The following is a 17,369-nucleotide window of genomic DNA, read 5'->3' as shown; positions in this document are numbered from 1 at the left end:
CTGACAGTCCCCTTCTGAGCCCTGGCTCCAGCAGGCTGGGCACTCCCAGGACGGGCCCTCTTTAGCTGGGCCTTATGGCACCACGTGGCTCCCCGCCCTCCCCATCCATCCATCTCCCTCCTCCTGCTTTATTACCTGCCTCCAGGTAGGTTGGCGAGGGAGGGACCAAGAGGAAGAAAGCAAGGAAGGAAGGAAGCATGCAGGTTCTTGTATGAGGGGACCAGGGCAGCCCTGCCACGCCCGGGACCAGGCTGTGGGGAGAACTTGCCCTGCCTCACTCAAGGGCTTCCTTGGGGCGCGGGTTCCACATTCTTCCTCCCCTATGCCCTGCCCCCCAAATAGAGTGCCAGATTTCAAGGACCTGGAAAGTTCTTGTCAAGTCCTGAGGGCAACCACAGAGCTGTCATTGAGGAAAACATGACCCTTCCAACAGGAGCAGTAAGGGAGGGGTACATCTGATACAGCAGGACCCTGCAGGTAGGACAGGCCTGGAGTTTCCAGCTTTTTCAGCTAGCAGAGTGAGGCTGTGGGATTGCAGGTCTGCGTTTTGAGGAGGCATTTCTCTCTCCTACCTCCCTCTGGCTCTCCTTTCTGCAGGCAGAGCTGGACTGAGTCAGCAGCAGAGGGTGATGGAGAAGATTGTCTTGTGGCCTTTCTGGATCCCCTTGTGGTACCCATGGGGGGCATCTTTTGGGGTCCAGAGCCCTTGGGCAGCCCTGCCATGTTAAAAACTGAGTGAACCCACCTGCTGCCCCATCCCCCAAGATTTGAATTTTTACAGGGTCTCAGGAAAAGAATAAAGCTTAATCCCAGAGAAAGACCCCCCAGGGGAATTTCAAGGATCCCCAGGTGAGTTCTTTGGAGCACCAAAATCAATCTCATTTCCAGCCACAATCCAAATGCCTCCAAAATGCCTGCTGTCAGCTGGGACAGGCATGGGGTTCCCATCCATCTTGCCAAAGGGTACACCATTAACCCAATTACTTATGTGAGTTACTCAGTGGAGAAAAAGAACTGGGCACTGGGCAACAAATACATTTATTTATTTGTGTGATTATTTGTTTTATTGTCTGTCTTGTCTACCAGACTGTAAGCATCCTAAGGATGTTTGCATTTCTGGGGCTGTATTCCCCCAATCTGAACTGTCTGTGGAATTAAAGTGAATGAAAGCAGCTAAAACTGGATGATTTTGCCTCCCTACTCAATCTTTTTCCCACCATCCCCACAACATGCACACACAGGCACACAAACAAGCACACGCAGTCACACAGAAATGCATGCCTCAAACAGAATTCTATATAGAGCATAGAATGGGTGGGATATCCACCCATCCAAATAATATGTCAATCTGGATGGGTCTCAGGGTGGGAGGCAGGGAATCGGGTCTTCTAAGTGCTTTTTTAAATACCCTCCCCCAACCCTCACCAGTGACTCCTCCCTAAAATTCCCCCTTCTAGGGCATAGGTGGGCACAGGATTGCTTCCAGAGAATTCTTCTGGACAGGTGGTCAGGAGGGAGGCCTGTTCTAGTTCTGCCACCCACTTGCTACATGACCTTGTGCCAGTCATGTCCCCTGCTCTGCACCTCAGTTTGCTTTGCTTTTCAAGGAAGACATCCTCTCTACAAAAGAGGGTAGGCAGGACCAGCAACATAATTTGCAGGTTCCATTGCAAAACGAAAATGTGGGCCCCTTTGTTCAGAATTATTAAGAATTTGAAGATGGTGACAGCAGAGCATAAACTGAGCTGGGGGCCCCTCTAAGCATGGAAGTTCCCACACCCCTGAAGCAGGCCCTGAGTGTAGGATAGAGTAGTGTAAAAAGCTCAAGCTTTGGACCTAAACTCACCTGATATCTGACATTTTCATACAGACCTTGGGAAAAGCTCTGAACCTCTGTTTTTGACCTGCAAAATGGGAGTGATACCAGCCTCAGAGGGCTCAATGATGTAGAACAAAGTAAAAAGTGGACCTTCAGAAATACTGATCTGCCCTGACCAGTGTGGCTCAGTCGGTTGGGTCTCATTCTCCAAACAAAAGGTCGCTGGTTCAATTCCCAGTCAGGGCACATGTCTGGGTTGTGGGTTCAGTCACTAGTCAGGGTGCATGCAAAGGGCAGCTGATCGATCTCTCTATCTCTCATTGATGTTTCTCTCCTTCTCTTTCTCCCTTCTCCTCTCTCTAAAATAAATAAAATCTTCAGAAAGAAAGAAAGAAAATACTGATCTGATTATCTGGAGGACAGCGTCAGTCTGCATGTTCCACATGACCCATAATCAGGAGGAAGGGAATGGGCAAGCCCAGAGCACCCCCACGGAAGGATGGAGATGACCTATCCAAGTACATACAGCCTTCCCTTCCCACTCATCCCCCCCTGGGGTGGGGGGCAGCCTCACAGAAGGGAGCATCTGCCTGGGGCAGTGCAGGAGCTGAGGAGAGCATGTCAATTAGGTGATCAACAAACTTAAACTGCTTCCAGCCCCAGAGCCTTCTTCCAGTGAGAACCCACAGTCCACAGGGATCTTGCTTAGTAATAATTAGTAATAATAACCATAGTAATATTGATACTTACTTCTATGGAGTGCTTACTATATATAGGCCAAGCGTGGCACTAAGTGCTTTTTAAACATACATTATCTTAGCCTCGCAACAATCCTACACCAAAGGCACTGTTATTATAATACCCATTATACATATTGCAAACTGGATTCTGAGAGTTAAGTAACTTGCCCGAAGTCAGAGGGATGAGCTGTGGCTGAGCCAGAATTTTAATGCCAGTGGTGTGGCTGCTATTTGAAAACCAAGCACTTAACCCTTCTTGGGCTGTACCTGTGATTTCATTCAGAGAGCATCACCACCCCCATTCCAGACCCCTCCACCCTCAGTGACCTCCTGTAGGTATTAGAGCCCAGCATCTGCCCTTTCAAACAAAATCCAGTGTGATATATTCAAATGTAAAAAATAAAAAGAGCATGGCTGATATAGAGAAAATTTGGGTGGGGGGATAGGAAAGGAGGGTCCCTCAAATGAAGAGACAAGCAGGAAAGAATAAAGAGTATGCGTTGCCTGCCTCCTGGGCTGAGATTTGCTGCCTGTGGTTTCTTGGATAATTCAGACTCTGATCACAGCCGAACTGAGGGCTGCTAGGACCCCAGGCAGAGCACCAGAGAGCAGATGTGACAGGCCAGTGCCCACCAGGTGACCCTGCTGCAGGTGAGCAGGAACCCAGTGAGCCCCAGGTAGCCTGAGGGGATTCAGGGTCAGCCTGCAGCTCCCAGAATACAGGTGCTGGGGAGGCTCCAGGGCTCCTTGCCTGTCAGAGCTCTGGATTGAGCTCAATGGCCTGCAATAGTCACCAGCTTGGTAACTCCCCTCCTTTGTGAAGCCAGCCCTCAATCACCCCCACCTCCCTGCCAGAGCTTCCCTGTGTTCCTGAATTCCACCTTAGAATTCAGCAGATCATACTGTTACTTTTATGTTCATACAGGGACCATATCTAGATTACCTTGATACTCCCGTTCCTACCTAGCACAGTGCCTGGCATGAGCTAGGTACAAGAAAATATTTGCTGAGTGTTGAATAAATGGGGTAATCTCTGAAAATAAGACAGTCATGAAACTCTGGAAATTCCACGCTGGTCCGATCAAGCAAGCTGTATATTCAAATCCAGTAAACATTTATTGAGCACCTATCAAATACCAGGCCCAGTGCTATAGGCTTTCACATGTATTGACAGCCACAAATGTGTATGAACTTGTCTATGAAGCTCAATATTAAAAGAGAAGAAAGTAAGCCTTGCAGCCAAATAGAAATGCTTTCAAATTCTTCCCCCACCCAGGCACCTGGGGGGAATTTGATGGTTGTCTGAAAGCTGTGTCTCAGCAGCAGCATCTTAAACTTCTCAGATCCCACCCAAATATTCTGAATTCAAAATCCTGTCTCAACGGCAAAGCAGTTTGAGTGCTCAGAGAGATGTGATATATGTTTGTTCTCCCAGAGTCTGTTTCAGCAGTCATTACTTTCAGCTTGCCTAAAAATTATTGTTCAGAGTTCTATCATAATGCCTTGTGTACTGCAATTTAAGTCTTATTCAAGGATAATTTTGACTACGCACAATTTCTTTCTTGCGCATTAACTTGAGAACACCCCCACCCATGCGTTGGTTGGAGGGAAAAGTCATCACAATGGACAACTATGGGGCTCAAAATAAGAACAGTAGAAAAGCAGTAAGGAGAAAAAAATGAAATTGAAACATATCTCTGCTGAACCTCTAAATATGAACCCTCAAATCGACATTAAGAGATTAGTAAAAAAATTAAATAAAATTTTTTAAAAAATTGCCCAGACAGCACAAGTTTCCCGGTGCTGGGAGCGGGCGCTCCCCCAGAGCTGGCCTGGTTTTTCTGCCCGCGGGGCCGACCTACGTTTCCAGGGCGGCCCCCTTCCTGTCCCGCTCGGGTCGGGAAACGGCCCGCGGCTCCCGTTCAGAATTCGGAGGCCACACTCTTGACTAATGGCTGGGGCCCCGGGAGAGAGAGAGAGGCCCCCGCCGCCCTCGGCCCCTGCGCACGAACCCCGGGAACCCGAGGGGATGCCCTTGGATCGCAGGCTGCGATCCGGAGTTGGGGGCTCCGCGGGGGCGCCGCCGGGCCGACGCGGGAGGGGGCAGGCGCGGACCCAACTTCAAAGGCGGGCGGCGCTGCAAGTATTTCCGCGGCACCTGCAGCGGCGGCGGGCCGCGCGCCCGGAGGATGGAGCCCGCCCCTGCCCGGGAGCACAGCTTCTCCGGGGCCCCGGAGGAGGCAGGCGCGGGGAGGAGGAGCCGCGGCGGTGATTTAGGGCCAGGCGGTTCCGCTGGCGGCCGCGAAGGTACCTATTATCGCTCGGCTCAGCCTGGATTTCAGAAATTCCTGCTCATCCTCTGGAAGTTCCGGCGTCACTCCCCCGAGGGAGACAGAACTCCCACCTTGGAGAGAAAGGCCGGGACCGGGGCTTTCCGGAGAAACCGAGCCCACGGGGTCCTGAGAACTGGACCGTTCCCGGAAAGTAGGCCTCCAGTAAGACCTTCTGTCTTAGGCGGAGACCCTCAGCATTTCAGCTGAGAGGCAGGCTTGGGCGGGGGGTTGTAATCGCAGATTTGGGCTTCGTTTCAGACTCTGCCCATTTATTGATTCACTCAGTTATTCACCAAAAACGTATTGACTGCCAAATGTTCTAGTAGAGCTGTCAATGAAACAAAAACCTGCCCTTGTGGAAGTCATCTTCTAGTGTGGAGAGTAGAGTTGGCACCTGGGGGTGATCAGCTGGATGTAGCAGATGAGGAAAGGGGGCTGTTACCACCTCCACATCCTCCACCAAGAACCCGCGGCCTGGGATTTCTGGGCCGCCCCTAGTGATGGGCTCTGAACTAGGGCTCACTATGGACATAGGAGAAGGCTCAGGAAGGGCAGAGAGCTGCTGGCACAATGGTCACCTCTTTCTGGGGGGCTGGGAGACCTGGGCCCCTGGGCCTTGTGGTGAATTTTTTGTTGCCGTTGTTGTTTGCTGTGCAGCATTTGAATAACCTCACTACCTGGAGGGAAGGGCACCTCCACGGTGGAGCTCTGGGTGGGAGAGACTTCTGGCTAGGACAGACAGGAGTCTAGGTCCTTGACTTGAATGGGGGGCAGGTGTCCCAAGACCTGGGCAATGGTGGAGATATTGCCCTACCAGTACCTGGTCTCCAGTGTTCTGTGCGAGCATCCACAGGAGGTTACTGGCTAGGTTGTGGGTCCAGCAACCCTGTTTCCTAGAATTCCTGTAGGTTTTCCAAACTTAATTCCCAGCCTTTCTTTCCAATAGATCTTGTGAAATACCTCAGAGCTGCCCAATAACTCCCACTTTTGCTTGCGTGAACCAACTTACATTTTGTTGTTTACGACCAAGAATCCTGACAATGCAGAGCAGAGTAGCAACTGTCCTGTTTCTCTTCTCTTGCTTCCAAGCCAGCCCTTGTCCCTGCCCTTTGCCAGACTTGAGACCTGGGACAGGTGACTTAACCTCTCTGAGCCTTGGATTCCTCATCGGTGCGATGGATTGGTAACTGCATCCTAATGGAATTAGGAGGATTAAATGACTCCCTACGTAGAATGCCCTTAGTGCAGTGCCCAGCACATAGAAGGCACACAATGATATTTACTTATTGTTGTTATTATTATTTTACCCTCACTCGAGGACATGCTCGTTGATTTTAGGGAAAGGAGGAGGGAGGGAGAGAGGGTGGGAGAAAAACATCGATGTGAGAGAGAAACATGGATTTTCTTGCATGCCCTGACTGGTACAGAACTCACAACTCAGGCATGTTTTCTGACCAGGAATTGAATCCATGACCTTTCAGTTTATGGAAAAATGCTCCAACCAACTGAGCAACACCAGCCAGAGGTAGTGGTTATTATTATTCTCCTCTTTCTAGCAGACTTACTCTGCACCCCAGGGCTTCTTTCTTCCAAGCTCATGCAGGCAAATGGCCCTTTCCCCTGCCTCTACTCCCAGCCCACAGAGCAACACCCCTCAGTCAAGCACCTCCTGACACATTGTTTCTTCTTTGTCTACAGCTAGACTGTTTCTCAGCCCTTCACCTACACCCAGTTCTGCTGTGCCTATAACACCTAAAGCAGTGCGGTTGTTTGGACTCTGGAATTAGATCCTTATTTATTAGCTGGATAGCCTTGGGCGAGATGCTTATAAGGTTAACCTCTCTGAGCCTCAGTTTCCTTGTCTGTAATTGGGGATAACACTGCTTCATAAGATGTGTTGTAAGGATTAAATCAAACAGAACATGGTATGCTTCAGGACAGGACCTGGCCTCTCTAAGTCGCTCCGTGAATATTAAGTTTCTCTTCCTGCTTCTTGGCTCCCTACCCCAGCCAGCCTAGCCACTGTAGCTATAAATCATCCAGGTAACCAAAAGGATCCTCCTCCCTCCCACCCAGGACCAAACTCCTCATCACCTGCACCCACTAATGGCCTGGTGATTAGTTTCTCATTAAAGCAATGACAAAGAGGTCTGTGCTTTTAGCCAGAGTCTAATCAACCACAGATCTGTCCCAGGGTCAGTCAGGGGCCAAGCAGCAATTCTGGGCCTAGGGCCTGACTTGGTTTAGACAGAGGGGCCTGTCTCCCTAGCTCCCAGAAGAGGCAGCCGCTGCCCCAACCTGGAATTCTCAAGACCAGCTCCAACTATTGTGAGGAGGAGAAACTTGTCTCTGTGACCAGTGACCAGGACGCTGAGCCGTGTGTCATCTGAAGGAATTGTTTCTGCCCTGGTGAGGTTCGGTTTTTTTCATCTGTCAAATTGGAATAATAAATGAGAATACCTTTTAGGATTGGTGTGAGGATAGGATGAGGTAAATCAAATGTAAATTTCTAGCACTTTGTAGATGTCAGCAAATGGTAGCCATTATATTATAGTTATTGCTTTCATTCTTATTAGATTTTTATTTATTATTGGAAACCAGGTGCCAATTTTTCCAGCTCCAGTTAGTCACTAGTTTATGCTATCTCCAATTATTTGTAAGGATACAACTCAATAATAATAATAATAATAAAAATGCCACCTCCAGGCATCTCTGTTTAATGCTTGTTTAATCTCTTGGCCTACTTGTTCATTTTCAGAATCATCTTTGGGTGCTCTTGGCCCTTTACACCTCTGTGGCAATTTAGAATCCCTTTGTTTTGTTTAATCATCCCTATAATTATAATTATTCTTTTGTGATCCTTTCGCACATTGTCTATGTATGTTTATTTCTCAAGGTGGTTTTCCTCATGGTGGCAGAATGGCTGCAAGAGTTCTAGGAGTCACATGCATACTCCCTCAGGCACAGAAGGAGGACAGAACTATCCCAGGTAAGCTGCTCCTGAAATTCTGACCCATAGAAACTGTGGAATAATAAATGTTAATTGTTATTTTAAGACAATAAGTTTTGAGGCCATTTGTTACACAGCAACAGATAACGAATACAGCAGTTACACCATTTCCTAGCCTTTTCTGCAGCTGGTTGAGGTCTCCCATGATTGGGCAGAGTGATGTACGCCACTTCCATGCTAGCCCATAACAATTTCCCATGGGCAGCCTCACTTCTCCTTCCCCTTCCTCCTGGCTGGAAGACCTAGATCAGCCATGGGAGCCCCCAGCTGAAAGATGGTGAGCCATGCCCTGGCTGGGTGACTCAGTTGGTTGGAGTATTGTCCTACACACCAAAAGGCTGTGGGTTTAATCCCCAGTCAGGACACATGCCTGGGTTGCAGTTTGATTCCAGGTGCATAAGGGAGGCACCGAGTCGATGTTTCTCTCTCATATCAATGTTCTCTCTCTCTCTCTCTCTCTCACTCAAATTAATTAAAAAAAAAAAAAAAAAAAAAACTCCTTGGGTGCGATTTTTTAAAAAAAGGTGTAAACCAAAAGTGATAGTCTGAGTCCTTCGTCATGCCTGGAGGAGAGCTACCCAGGAAAGCTGCTCAGGAAAACTGCCGAGGAACACCAACATTGAATAATCTTAAGTGAGAAGTAAACATGTTTAAACCACTGAGATTTGGAGATTTATCTGCTACAGCATCTGACATCACCTTAATTTTCATACAGAGCTTTACAGATAACTTTTTTTTAATGCAATCTGTGTTTATTTGAATTTGCTCACGTATTTACTAATTTCTTCACTCTTTGTTACCTCCTGCATCTCAGACATTCCATCTGGGATCATTTTTTTCTGCCTGAATTCTGTTCTTGAGAATTTCTTTCAGTGAAAGTCTGCTGACGATGACCCTCTTTGCCTTTATTTCTCCTATACAAGTCTTGGTCGATGGTTATATTTTTAAATTGCTTTGAGATATAATTTTGTCTTCTTACTTTCATGGCTATTGATGAGATGTCAGCTTCAGAATAACTAACTATTGCTCCTTTGAAGGTCATTCTTTTTCCAGATTTGTTTTGAAAACCTTTCATTGTTTTTGGCTTTTGCTTTTTCACTGTGATACATTTAAGTTTATTATTTTCTAGGATTTGCTGGACTTCTTGAATCTGCGGATGTCTCCAATTGACAAAGTTCCTCGCTTTTACCTGTTGTACTTTTTCTCTCTCCTTGCTTGTGGTTCTCCAATCACACACGGAACGGACTTTCTCACTATCTCCTTCACATCTAGTCTCACTTCAGCTTTATTCTACAATTTTAAAAAACATTTGCATAAGCGTGGGTTTAATTTGATCCTCCTAACTCCTTGGGAGGTGGGAGGGGAGAGGACCTCTTTCACAAACGAGGACTGAAACTCACCATGGTGAAGACATCTGCCCAGGGTCATGCACCTCACAGCAGGAGCAGGAAGACGGTGAGGCAGGCAGGGGTAGCAAAGAGGCCCTATACGCCACACAGAAATGCTTACGCTCCAGGGACAGAGAGCCAGGGCTATGGGTCCTGAATCCACTCACTACCCACTCGCCTAGTGACCTTGGGCAAGTCAATCACTTCTTGCCCGGATTTCTCCATCTGCAAAATGGGAGCAATAATGACCAACTTGCAGGACTGTTTGGGGAAATTAATGAGATAATAATATATGCAAGATTCCTGGCATCAAAGAGGCATTCGATATATATTTAAAGAATGAATGAATGAAGTGTTTAGTCCACTCAATGTTAGCCAAGGGTACTCTGTTTATATTTTATTTATATATAATTATGTTCCAGTTTATTACTATCACGGTTGTCATTTCAACAAGACCCTCAGAATTTGGGAGCACCTCAGGTCTCCTGCCCAAGCCCTCCCCACTGCCCGCCCCACAGGACGGGGCAGCCGGCAGCTGGGGGATACACCGACCAGCAGGCCCCTACCCCGCCCACCCCCGCCTGTAATTAGCACGCCGCAGTGATGGAGTCTGGGGGGGTCCCACCCACCCTGTCCCAGGGGCTTCCTGCGCTCCCGCCCTCTCCAGATGGGGGAGGGAGGGTACAGGGAGCTGGGGGACCCCCACCACTTTCTGATTTATCGCCCTGTGTGTGAAGGAGATTTATGAGCTAGGGCTGTGTCGGAAGGTGAGGGGGGCACGAGGCCCAGGGGAGAGGGAGGCCGGTGGTCCCCGGCGTTAAATCCTGCGGCCTGTCCGCGCCTGCCCGTCTGTCCTGCCGGGAGCAGCCCTCGTTCGCGGAAGGAGCCCCGCGATCGCACACCCCAGGCCCTGGCGGGTCCCTCGCTCTGTGTCCCTCGACCAGGCTCTGAGCTGGGCTTCCTGATTCTCCGTGCGGTCCTGCAGGGTTCTGTCTGTTGTTCAATCCTTCAGTTCCTTCTTGCGTGTAGATACATATGTTTCCACTTGGGTGTCTCCTCCCACTGCGCAAAGAGCCCCGGCCTGGACAGAGCACCTGCGTGCGGTGGGTCAAAGACGGCGGAAGAAGTGAGAGGACGCTCTTCGGGAGCGGAGAGGTCCCCTTAGCTTCAGGACAGCCCTTCACCACAGCAAAGTTATGCTCATTTCACAGATGCGCGAACAGCGTCCCAGAGGTTTAGCAGCTCCCCGGAGGTCCGGTACCTGGAGGGGCTTTGGCTCCAGGGGCCTGTCAGCGGACGAAGAGACCGCCCAGGCAGGTGTCATCAGGTCTCTCTCGGAAATATTTCAGTAGCCAGTCGTATCAGGCACTCGCTGGTGGAATATGAAGTGTGTCCCCAAATACACCCCCCACACAAACACACACACCTTACCCACGGTGCTGTGCGGCAGCTCCTGAGGACTAGGTTCCTCCACACAGCAGGGCCGCAGCTCCCTCACTACTTACACTGGGAGGAGTAAGTGTAACCCTCACCTTTGGTTATCAGGATGTAGAAAGAAAGTGCTGTCAATGGACGTTGAGTCCAATAGGTTCAGGCTCAAATCCAGGCTCCACTTGTGAACATCTGGGTAACCTTAGTGACTTAACCTCTTGGGGCCTGTTTCCTCACTTAAAAGATTAGGATAATAACATCCACCTCATTGGGTAGTGGAAGGTGAACCAAGCCAAAATACAGAAAGCATTTAAGACAGTCCTGGACCCCTGGCACGAAGGAGCTACCAAGCACATATTTGCTCCCAGGATGCAGGGCTGGAAATTTTGTTTGTTTCTTTGTTTGTTTTTGTTAGAGTGAGCTACATTGTCTACATCAGAAGGACTCAGGGTAGAATTTCATAGACTCCAAGAATGTTGAGACAGGGAAATTATCTTATTCCAGGATTCTGAATGTTGGCTACTTCAGATATGTGTTGGGGGGGGTATGAATCCCCCCCAATTCACTCATCAGTATTTATGGAACACCTACTTTGTAGCAGGCCCTGTTCTAGTCTATAGCAGTGAGCAAAACGGACAACAAACTCTGTCCTTGTGGAGCTTACATTCTAGTAGTAGAGACACATAGAAAAAATATGTATTGCGAATCTAAAATGTTACCTCTACAGTCATGTGTCACTCACTGACAAGTATACCAGGTCTGTCCAGAAGGTATCCAGCCATGTAATATGAAAAATAGAGACGTTTATTGAAGAAGGTACAAGACACAAGAAACACTGTACATAGGACAATGACAACTCAGTCTCCTTCAAAGTAGACACCTTGGGACCTCACCCAGTTCTCCCAGTCGCCATCAGCTGTCCCTGTGGTATTTTCCTGAATCTCATCGACAGTCTGAAATCTCTTTGCTTTCAGAGTCCAGAGGGCTGAACATTACACCATGGAACCTCACTGAAATCTCTTCCCTTTCAAAGGTGATTCTAGTTTTGGGAAAAGCCAGAAGTTGCAGGGCACCAATCTGGGCTGTAGGGGGGCTGAGTCACCTGGGTGATTTGATGTTTCATCAAAAAACTCTGCAAGAGATGTGATGCATGAGTGGGCACTAATCACCTGCTGTCCATGGCTGCGGCCTTCTGAATCATCTGAATAGTTTCCACGGAGGAATGTTCAAGCTTAACACAGAATTTGATGCAGATTCGTTGCTTTACTCACTCAGCCATTTTGAATGTAATGGCCACACAGTAAACATGCTCACTCAACGGCATCTGCCACCCCCACTGACTAGTATAGTGAAGTCATCATTGTTCACACATGTGCGTTCCAGTCTACTCTCTTCAGCTGCCAGGTTACATCGATGTCATGCAAACCATTCTCATTATATTAACAACCGCTGGACTTTTTCCAGACAGACCTCATGTGTTCTGAGAAATTTTATCATTGTGTGAATATCATAGAGTGCACTTACACAAACCTGAATGGTGTAGCCTATACCACATGGTACAACCTACTACAAACCTAGGTCATATGACACAGCCTCTTGCTCCTAGGCTATAAGCCTATGCACCATGTCACTGTACAATACAATGTGAGATTAATTCAAGCACAAGACAAAAATGATGCAATCAGAGACACAGTAAACAGGATATATGAGGCTGCTGGTGTAACGCACTATACTGTTTTACAACAAACTTCTTTTTATAAATAGAGTACACTCTAAAATAACAATAAAAGTATAGTACAGTAAATACGTAAACCAATAACATAGCTGTTTATTATTATCATGTATCATGTACTGTACATAATTGCACATGCTATGCTTTAACTCACCTGGCAGCACAGTAGGTTTGTTTACACCAGCATCACCACAAACCCATGAGTAATGCTATGATGTTGCTAAGCAATAGAAGTTTTTCTGCTTCTTATTAAGGATCACCAGTGTATATGCTTTATCATAGGTATGTACATATAGGAAGAACATAGTATTTACAAGATCGATACTATCTTCAGTTTCAAGCATCCACTGGGGGTCTTGGAATGCAAAACCACTGCAGATAAGGGGACTATTGTGCTCAATAATGGTGGTCATGTGATAGCTAAATTCTTCCTCCCCAAAGGTGTTCCTTTGAGCTATTTCAAAGAGTTTCTCATCCTTCAATCATGGGTAACTCAGAAAGTAATTTTTTACTCCTAGAATCAAAGGCTTTGGAACTTTGGAAAGAGAAAATTAGGAGATATAGGCCAGAGGTGTGGAAAAGTGGAAGAAAAGTTGAGTGGTGTATGGGCGCCCTCTTCTGGTCAAGATGTGAAATTCCAGGGAGACGGTCAACCTAGGCCTGCCGGCTGCCCAAAACATTGGTAAAAGGATATTTCTGTATTCTGCCCCAGGCCAGCTTCCTCCTGTTGTTCCCTCAAGGGCTCTCCAAATGTTCACCACTTGCAACCCAAAGTCTTTCCACAGGCCCTCTCTCAGCCCACCCTCGCCTCCTGCGTCATGGAAGAAACATTGAGACCATCCAATGTAAACCCTCAACTTCCTGCCTGGCCTAGAAAATATCTGTCTGAACCCAACTTGTGCCTCCTTGCTTCTGGTGGTCCGGGGCTGGCCCCTCCTGGTGAGCTGCAGAGCCCCTCCCTCCCATCTCACAAAACCTAGACTTTGTCCCTCTCTCTCCTGTACTTTTTCCCTTTTTCTTTTCTTTTTAAATCCTGGCCTGAGGATAGATTTATTGATTTTAGAGAGAGAGAAAAGAAGGGGGAGAGAGAGAGAGAGAGAAACATTGATGTGAGAGAGAAATACTGATTGGTTACCTCCCATATGAGTATGTGTCCCGACCACGGATCGAACCCACAATCTTTTGGAGAGCAGGATGGTGCACAGGACAATGCTCCAAACTACCGAGCCACACTGGGCTAGTTTTCTCTTTAATAGACTTTTTAAAAAATGATTTTAGATTTAACAAAAATTGAGACGGAAAGTACAGAGAGTTCTTATATACTCTGCACCCAGTTTCCTTTATTATTAGCACCTTACATTACTATAATACATTTGTTACAACTAATGAACCAATAAATATTAATACATTATTAAGAAAAGTCCATAGTTTATTTATATTTTCTTAGTTTTTGCCTAATGTCCTTTTTCTATCTCTTTGGAATTTCAAATTTGGAACTCTTCTGCATTAGAGATTTGTCCATCTATCCTGTTCACTTATTAATTTCATTATAGACTCATGGATATTCATTTAATATAGATTTAATATAACTTTGGGTTATAATCCAATAATACTTTATTTATTATTTACTGCTCAAATAGCTCTCATGTTTTTAAATTCTTCCTTCTTTGGTGTCAGACACAAAGAAACATAATCAAGTCTTGCTCAATGATATTTATTGCAGCACTATTTCAAATAGCAATATTGGAAATAACCTAAATGTCCATAAATTGGGGGATAATTAAATGAGTTTTAGAATAGTGTGTGGCTCTCTCCCAACTCCCTATCACTTTCTTTCAATGAAATTGATCTTCAAAATATAGTAATTAAGACCACAGGCCCTAGAGACCAGCTGAGTTTAAATGTTGGTTCCATGACCTTGGGCAAGTTACTTAACCACTCTGAGCCTGTTTCCTTATTTGTCAAATAGTGATTACAAGAGAATCTGTATCACAGGATTGTTGTGAGAATTGAGTAATGCACATAAAGTGCCCAGAACTGTGCCTGGCACATAGTAAGCTTCAATAAATTTTTTTTTTTTTTTTGGTATTATTATGGAAAGATCTCTAAGATGATGAAAAGATCAAATTGCAGCTCTCTGCTCCTCCTGTTAGACAGACAGCTGTGTCTTCCTGTGCAGGGCCAGCCACAACCCTGAGACATGATGGTGAAGGTCGGAGTGAATGGATGTGGCCGTTTTGGGCACCTGGTCACCAGGGCAGCTTTTAACTCTGGGAAAGTAGATATTGTCGCCATCAATTCCATCTTCATTGACCTCAACTACATGGGCTCTGTGTTCCAGTATGATTCTTCTTATGGCAAGTTCAAAGGCACAGTCAAGGCTGAGAACAGGAAGCTAGTCAGCAACACAAAGTCCATCTCCATCTTCCAGGAGCAAGATCCTGCCAACATCAAATGGGGTGATGCTGGTGCTGAATATGTTGTGGAGCCCACCGGTGTCTTCACTTCCTTGGAAAAGACTAGGGCTCACTTGAAGGGGGGAGCCAAAGGGTCATCACTTCTGCCCCTTCTGCTGATGCCCCCGTTTGTGATGGGTGTGAACCATGACAAGTATGACAACTCCATGAAGATTGTCAGCAATGCCTCCTGCACCACCAGTTGCTTGGCCCCCTGGCCAGCTCACCCATGACAACTTTGGCATTGCGGAGGGACCCATGACCACAGTCCATGCCATCACTGCCACCCAAAAGACTGTGGACGGCCTCTCTGGGAAGCTGTGGCGTGATGGCCGAGGGGCTGCCCAGAACATCATCCCTGCTTCTCCTGGGGCTATCAAGGCTGTGGGCAAGGTCATCCCTGAGCTGCATGGGAAGGTCACTGACATGGCCTTCTGTGTCCCCTCCTCCAATGTGTTGGTTGTGGATTTGACCTGCCGCCTGGAGAAAGCTGCCAAACACGATGACATCAAGAAGGTAGTGAAGCAGGCATAAGAGGGCCCCTCAGGGGCATCCTGGGCTATACCGAGGGCCAGATTGTCTCCTGCGACTTTAACAGTGACTCCTACTCCTCCATTTTTGATGCCAGGGCTGACCTTGCCCTCAATGACCAGTTTGTCAAGCTCATTTCCTGGTATGACAATGAATTTGGCTAGACCTAATGGTCCACATGGCCTCCAAGGAGTAAGAGCACCCTGGACCACCAGCCCCAGAGAGAGGAAGAGAGGCCTGCAGCTACTGGGGAGCCCTCGCCCCAAATCAATCCCCAAACACACTGAGAATCTCCTGATCTCCAGTTTCCATCCCAGACCCCCTGAAGAGGGGGAGGGGCTTAGGAAGCCTTACTTTGTCATGCACCATCAGTAAAGTTCACTGTACCCAGCCAAAAAAATAAAAAGAACCACCACAACTTCCCTAAAATATGAAATGTTGGTTGACTACAAATACAGGTATCTACCACCCATCCACTTTTCAGAATGGCCCTTCTAGAAACATTCCTTTGGTAAAGCACTTACTGTATCCCACTTGTGCATGCCACCAACTGTCAACTTTCCATGAAATGTCCTGAATGAATAACATTCTCGCTTTTGAATATGGACAGACATCCTTTCCTACTCATTAGATATCTGCGATTTTCAACCAGTGTGCCGCGGCTTGCTGTTGTGTTGCAAGGATTTTTACAACGTGCAATACCTGACTATTTAGTCAGGGGCACTGACCTCTTTTCCCTGACTGTCAAATAAAGCAATGATAACAGTCAACGCAACAATAGCCGTCCAGTGTGAATGAATAAAAATTATACCTATTTTTGTTAGATTGGCAAAAAATTTATTTTTGGTGTGCCACAGAATTTATTAATTCATTTATATGTGCCAGGAGATGAAAGGGCTGAAGATCACCGCATTACATAATTAGACTTGTTCACTGTATACTTATCACCTGATTCTATTCTAGGAATTCAATGTGAGAGGCGCTATCTCCACCAAGTCTTCACAGCTAGGCAGCCAAGCAGCATAAACATGACAAAGAATCCAGACAGAACACCCAGAGCTCACATGAACTGCTCACATAAACTGCTGCCTTTGAAGAGCGGCCCTTAACCAGTGATGAAGAGCCAGGCCCTCCCTGTGCTTGCTCACCGACCTCCGCTGATGCATCTGGGAAGTGGAACACTTTGCTCCACTCGGATCATAGGCCCAGGGCTGAAGACTCCTAGTTCCCTTGTGACAGTTGGTGTCCTTCCAAAAAGAATGACAATCCCATTTAATAGTTTACCAAACATAGACTCAAATGTACAGATGAACATTCAAGTGCAGTTCCATCTTTCACAGCCAGAACGTCTTAATGGATCAAGTCCACATCCCACTGATTATAATGGCTTGCCTTATACGTGTAATGTATTCAACAAACGTGCGTGAAATCTTTATATGGATCAGACACAATTACTGGTGCCATGAATACAAAGATGCAAAATGATTCATTCTGTCAAACAGCACATTTTTACTGAATGCCTACTAATTGATAGAAAATGGGGATGCATAGGTTAATATGACAGACAGGGACCCCTGCCCTCAAAAAACTCATGATATACTCGGGAGCCTAGGAAAATGTAAAGCAGAACCATCATTCTCTCCCCGGAATGCTCTGATGCAGGTTATCCAGATGCATGTGCTTTCTTACAGTACATGTTTGTACACCGAACTTTACATGCTAAAAAAGCTTATAAATTATTTGCAATTGAGACTTTTTAAAAATATATAAAAACGATACATGTTTTCTTTTTTTAGCTGGTGCCCTGGCTCCACAGTGGTTGCCTTAGAAAAGACAGATGTACAGATGCCATAGCTCTGCCTGCAGCAGTTCCCTGCCTCGCCTGCAGCCATCACCTCTGCCTGCTTACAAGTTTTCTGTAGGTAAGTT

General features: G+C 46.8%; 1 pseudogene; it reads left to right on the top strand.

Annotated features, from left to right (window-relative positions):
- Positions 1–14,656: 14,656 nt before the first annotated feature.
- Positions 14,657–15,636, top strand: LOC149997913 (glyceraldehyde-3-phosphate dehydrogenase pseudogene; annotated as a pseudogene).
- Positions 15,637–17,369: the final 1,733 nt, after the last annotated feature.

Source organism: Furipterus horrens, unplaced genomic scaffold (assembly GCF_987537825.1).
Source record: "Furipterus horrens unplaced genomic scaffold, mFurHor1.1.pri manual_scaffold_11, whole genome shotgun sequence".
Taxonomy (NCBI): Eukaryota; Metazoa; Chordata; class Mammalia; order Chiroptera; family Furipteridae; genus Furipterus; species Furipterus horrens.
This window is presented reverse-complemented; position numbering and strand designations above follow the sequence as displayed.